Here is a 6,147-nt window from a genome sequence, read left to right as displayed (position 1 = left end):
TATATTGTTTATCTCTATGATTGTGTGTAGTAAAAACTGAAAAATACACTGAATAAACTTCAGTTTAATCAGTGATTGATTCAGGGGAGTTGAGAATATTCAAAGAACAATGCAATTTTCTCTGTAATGATTTAATCCTTTAAAAAAGACTAAATATAGCAAAATATTACTAAGTGTTCATTTTGGATGGAAAAATGGAGTTTTTGTTATATTATTTTCTATAATCTCTATGTGTCTGTCTCTTCTGTGGAAAGAGAGATAGATGCATACAGATATATATATATATATATGCATATATATATATAATGATACATGGGTATATATATAAACATATTTTATTTTATGAAATACATATTTATTTGCTCAAAATCAAAGTGAAATTTAAAATGTAAAACCAGGACATAGCCAGTTTCAGAAGTTGAATCCAGACCAGATTAATTATTAGCTATACTGTTATAAAGCTATGTCTAAAATAATCATGGCTTAGACTTTAGAGCATCTAATGCAAAGGGCAATGCTAAATACTATTTGTAAGTGCATGGCTGTCTTTCTGTATAACCTACATATTCTTTATGTCATTTCCATCCCCAAATCCTTTACACTGTGGAAAAGAACATGTACATGTTAAACATTTGGCTGTGATGTCATTGCACTGACATGACCTTACAATGGTGAAGAAAGAACCCAGGAAAAGCAATAAACGTATGACCCTGAGCCATACAACAGGATATAGTCTTTACAGTAAAACTCCTTTGCTTTCAATACTTAACTGAGTCATTGGGTGGTAGCTGCTGAGAATTCTCCAACTAATGGGGAGACCTGCAGTTTAGGGGTGGCCACACCCTCTCTCACTGGCTCACAACCCCAGGAAGCCTCAAGCTGATGAGAACTGATGTGTTTTTATGAAACCACATGAGACCTGTCTAGTCTGCTCAGGACTCATGACAACTCTGAAACATCCTGAGTAACTGAGCTTTCCCTCTGCCACCAAGTACCTTCAGAAAGGCTCCCTTTACATCCTTGTTCCAGAGGCTGTAGATGATGGGGTTGAGGAAGGCAGAGACAACATTGTAGAACAGGGCTAACTTCTTGTCCCACTCTGGGTTGAACCAGGAGCCAGGCCTCATGTACATGATCATGCATGGCCCATAGAACATGGTGACCACAGTGACATGGGAAATATAGGTGGAGAAGGACTTGAACCTCCCCTGGGATGAGCAGATCCTCAAGATGGATGCAAAGATGCGGACATAAGAGGCCAGGATGAGGGACAGTGGCACCAAAAGAAGGATGAAACCCAATATAAAATCCAACTGGTCATTGAAGGAGGTGTCTGCACAGGCCAGCTTCAGGACAGCAGGGATCTCACAGAAGAAGTGGTTTATCCTGTAGGGACCACAATAAGGCAGACATATGGTGAAGAAAGTGTAGATAAGAGCCCCAGCTATGCTGATGAGCCAATAGACTGTGACCATATTCATACAGATGGCACGGCTCATGAATAGGGTATAGTGAAGGGGGAAGCAAATGGCCACATACCTGTTGTGGGCCATAACAGGATAGAGACACACTCAGCAATACCCAGGACCAAGAAAATGAACATCTGGGCTACACAAGCTCCCCAGGAGATCATCCTCCTTGGACACACCATATTAACCAACACCTGGGGCACAGTGGTGGTGACATAGCTCATGTCCACCAAGGAGAGGATGCTGAGGAAGAAGTACATGGGTGTGTGGAGTTGTGAATCCAGGCAGATCAGGGTGATGATGAGTCCATTGCTCAGAAGGGTGAGGGCATTGATTTAGAGGAGGAGGAAGAAAGTGAACAGGGACATTCTGACCTGAGACTCACTGGAGAAGCCTAGGGGAAGGAACTCAGACAAAGAGCTGTGTTTCTTCTTGCCAAGCCTCTGCATGGTGATCTGCTTATTAAAGACAAACAGGACTTCCTTCTTCTGTCCTTGGCCTTGTGGGAGGGAGGACACAATTGACAGAAGCTGAGTCACACACACAGCACCTTGCACAGAAAGTTGCACAGAGGTGGACAAACCTTTGTTGAGTTGGATGAAAATGGAAAGGAAGCTAGGGCAGCTCTGGCACTGGGGAGTAAGTCAGGAGATCTGGAGTGACACCTGTAATAGAATATAGGCTATCTGATGGCCTACAGGCCCTTTTCTGGACACTATTTTCACCCAGAGAAGGCAAGGCATCTGGTAGCCATGTTTGTAACAGGGCACCCACCCAACCCCAGGCCCCTGTCAAATTGTACCAAGGTTGTACACTTATCCCAAACACACTCCTGCTGAGGATTTAAAATGGTGACACTGAAAGCCTGTGTGTGTGGGCTGTAGCTGCTTGAGATACTCTCAAGCCAGAACCGGTGAAGTGGTAACTCAAAATCCCAGGGGAACTGAAGCTGTAGAGAAGAAAAGGGGAGGCATTGCATTGATGGTAGAAGGGCAAACATGCTGTGAAGCAGAGAAGAGACCTCACAGCCCTGAGCAGCAGAGAGGGTGACTGCTCCCCAACATGCTACGTGCAGTCCTTCCTGAATGTCCCATAGTTGTCATTTACCCGGCTATGTGACCTTGGGCAAGTCCCTTCACCTCCACTGGCTTCAGTCTCCCGATCCATTACATTGAGGTGAAACATCTGTGGCACAGAGTAATAGTGAGGAGCATATGAGATTCTGTATGTCAAGACATTTATATATATATATAAAGGGGATTTTATAAATGGAAAAAGTCTGGCAATCAGAGGAGCAAGTCTGGTTCTGACCTTACCCTGTGCAATCTTGGGTAACTCCATGGGTTGCCCTCTTTGAACTTGACAGCCCAACTTTGAAGTGAAGCTGTTGGACTTGACCACTTCAAAGGATGCTTCTGGGTCTGCTATTATTTGATACCAAGGATGCTAGGCTGGACTCCTATGATCACATGAGTTCCCAAGAGCACCATGTGGAGCTGAGGTGTCTGCTGATCAGGACTGTATTTGTGGGAAACTTGTTTTGGAGCTGGAGACATGAGACCAGAGCATAGGAAAATACAGAGAGTGCAGATTCAGGTCAACACACCTGAGTCTTGCAGCCTTTTTACCTATTCACCAGTCACTTAGCATCTCAGAGTCTGGTGTTTGCCATCTGTAATACCTCCTCCTTAGTGGAGAGTGCATGAAAATCAGGTGGTTTATCAAAAGTCCTCAGTAAGTAGTAGCAATTTGGGTAATGGGAAGATGAGTGGAAGGAAGAGTGGAAGAAAGGGAGAGGAACTATTGTGGCATTTTCTGAGGTTCCAGAGGACAGGGTTAAAAACATGACTTTGGGGACTGGTTGCTTTAGGATGATGGCAAAGGTGGGGAAGAGGGAAAAGTTGCCTGAGGCTGTATGGCCGAAAGAGGGCACTGTGATATTTTTGTGCTGAGCTTTGGAGAACAGCAATAATTGGATGAAGGAGAAAAATATCCTAGATCAAAAATGCTTGTGAAGGGAAGAGGAGAACTAGGGATGCTCAGATTCTTAGACATTGAGAGGAGAGACTTTGAAAAAATCAGTGCTGGTCAGCAGTGCAAATGGCAAACCCTGACCAGGATGATAAGGGCTGCTCACAGCTTCCCATCCACCAGTTCACACCCCCAACCTGCACATTTTCAGTGGCCTCCCTCCCTGGTGCACCCATCAGCAGGTACTGTTTCATCTCTCATGCCCTTCCCATGCCTCCTTAGACTGGAATTGAAGGCATTTCTAACAACTTTTCAAGTCTGTGGGACTCCCCAGGACCTCTGAGACTGTTGAGCCATGATGCTAACAGCACAATCACAGAAAGATCCCAGTCTGGGTATCGGGGCTGGCCTCCCCTCTGAGTGGAAGACCTTCTAAGCTGCCTGACTCTCTCAGTATCTGCCACTCAGTATCTCCACCTCCCTTCTTTTAAGGATTTATCTGCTCAAACACCTTCCATAATTCCTCCACTTCTGCACATCCCAGTGTCTTCAAGGCGTGCAGCTTGGGGTTCCCTCCTTACCCACCTGCCCATTCTTGTAGATGTTATGTGTTACTATCCCAGCCATGTGGTAGGCAGAGGCTGTCTGGTTTAGATCTCTCCATAGGATCTAGTAAAGATCTGCAGATTGCTTGTGGAGCTATGGTCCAGGGCTAGTTTTCTCTGCTGTAGACACCCTTGAAAAAACATTTAAGTCAAAATCTCGCACCAGGAAAATGCCATATTTATACACCCACCCTCCTCTCTCCACCTGCCCTGACCTCACTCTCCCTTCTCAGCCTCTCTAATTCTAGTAGAGAAGAAGGGAGCAGATGCCTCAACAGGGGCCCTGCAGGTGTGGGAGGCGCTCCTGAGAAATGTATGTGCAATTATGGAAAAGGTGCTGGAGATCCCACTCCTGTTCAGTGACGGCAGATGCACCCTTCTCCCCTCTCCCAGTGAGTGAGAGAGACTAGGGTGGGGGTCCTTTGTCCATTCTTGGGGAGGCCAGGTAAGAAAATTCCCCCAGCCCTTCCCTCAGTTCCACCTACAAATGACCAGCACCCTGTTTTCCTTGAGTCACTTCCTTTACTCCTACGGCAGCATCAGCCTGGTTTCTGGTGGTCTTGGACAATGCAGTGGAAAGCAGCACACCCCTGCTCCTTAGCACAGTGGCCCTGCAGGGGAGATGTGTTCCTCTCCTAAGAGTGGCCCTGGAAGAAGGGTTTTCCAGCGGGCAGACCAGGTATCCTCTTCTGTCAGAATGGGGTTGGAGAGTGGATTTCTAATCCCTAAAAAGCCCTGAGGATTCCCTGTCCATGCTGCTAAATGCAGCACAGTGCCTCTGGGAAGATGAAAGACACAGCCATGAAATTAATGCCTCCAAGATATTTCAGGCATGGCCCTTAGAGCAAATGAGCTGGGCATCCTCGCGAAGTTTGTATTTGGGGAGTGAAGTTTCTTCCCACTGTGAAACAGAGGAAGGAGGAGTCCTATATCTGAGCTGCCATCTCTGTATGACATAGTGATAACACTAAAATGTGCTTTGTTTCCTTTCAAAGCACTTGTGTGTGTTGTTTATGTAGTTAAGCATTTTATTGAAGGCTGTACACAGAGTAGGTAAAACTAAGGTCTGACTCTAGATGATATAAATGCTGCCAGTACTTATCAGTGTCCGCAGAACTACCATTTATGGAAACCTATTATCCAAGGTCACACACCTCATTGTGGTATAAATGCTACCAAGCCTATCACTACAGCAGTAACTACCTACTATTGAACAATTATTTGTATCAGATGCTATGCCAGGCACTACTCAGAATGTAATTAACTTCACAACAAGGTCAGTAAAGAATCTGATGGATCAGGAGGCACAGAGTGTTTCAGAGAATTAAGTGGCTTGTTTGCACCACATAACACACACATTCAGTCATCTGAATTTGAACCTAGATCTGTTAGGTCACAAATAGTTCTACTGCAGCATATCTGTGGCCAAGGCGTAGTACTGGTTTATAGTGTGGGGACAATCAGTATGAGGAATGTCTATAAGGCTGGGTGTAGGAGTCACGTGGACAAATGGACAGGTGGGGAGATGTACAGTTGTCCTCAGATCGATTTGTAGGACATTCTCCTCAACTAAGTACTCCCTTGAGTTCTTCTGGAATTTGAAGAGAGAAAGGCAGGAGACTGGCTCAGCCTCATTAACTCCTGCTGGGCAGAGCTCACTAGGTAGAGCCTGCCTCATGGGTGGGAGGCACTGGCCCACTAAGAGAGAAAGTCCAGTCCACTAAGGAAGAATTTAATTTATGAAGGTGTGGTCACAAAGGTCAAGCTGAAGGCAAGGAGAAGTTCACTTTGGGTTGGGGAACTTAGGGCCTATGGGGGAATGCTTTTACCTTGGTAGAGGTCAGTGATAAGAAATCTAGGTCAAATGATACTATGGGTCAAAGGGTGTCTGTGTGCAGGAATAGAGCCTGGATCAGTAGATGGGCCCTGAGGGGAAGAACTGGATGAGTGCTAGTAACTGAGACAGGTCCTGGAAACAGGAAGTCATCTTAAAGGACAGGTACTCAAGGCAAAGTCCAAAGAAGTCCTGTTAGTGTAGCAGGAGTATGAAGTTGAATGAGCCAGCAGCAGAGCAGGACTGGATGCTGTTCCAGAGCATGACA

The 6,147-nt window shown here is 45.5% G+C and overlaps 1 pseudogene; it reads right to left on the bottom strand.

Annotated features, from left to right (window-relative positions):
* Positions 1-932: 932 nt before the first annotated feature.
* On the bottom strand, positions 933-1,918 carry LOC123832087 (annotated as a pseudogene).
* Between the last annotated feature and the right edge of the window lie 4,229 nt (positions 1,919-6,147).

The sequence above is a fragment of the Phyllostomus hastatus genome, unplaced genomic scaffold, assembly GCF_019186645.2.
Source record: "Phyllostomus hastatus isolate PE091 unplaced genomic scaffold, TTU_PhHast_1.1 phas_scaffold_182, whole genome shotgun sequence".
NCBI lineage: Eukaryota > Metazoa > Chordata > Mammalia > Chiroptera > Phyllostomidae > Phyllostomus > Phyllostomus hastatus.
This window is presented reverse-complemented; position numbering and strand designations above follow the sequence as displayed.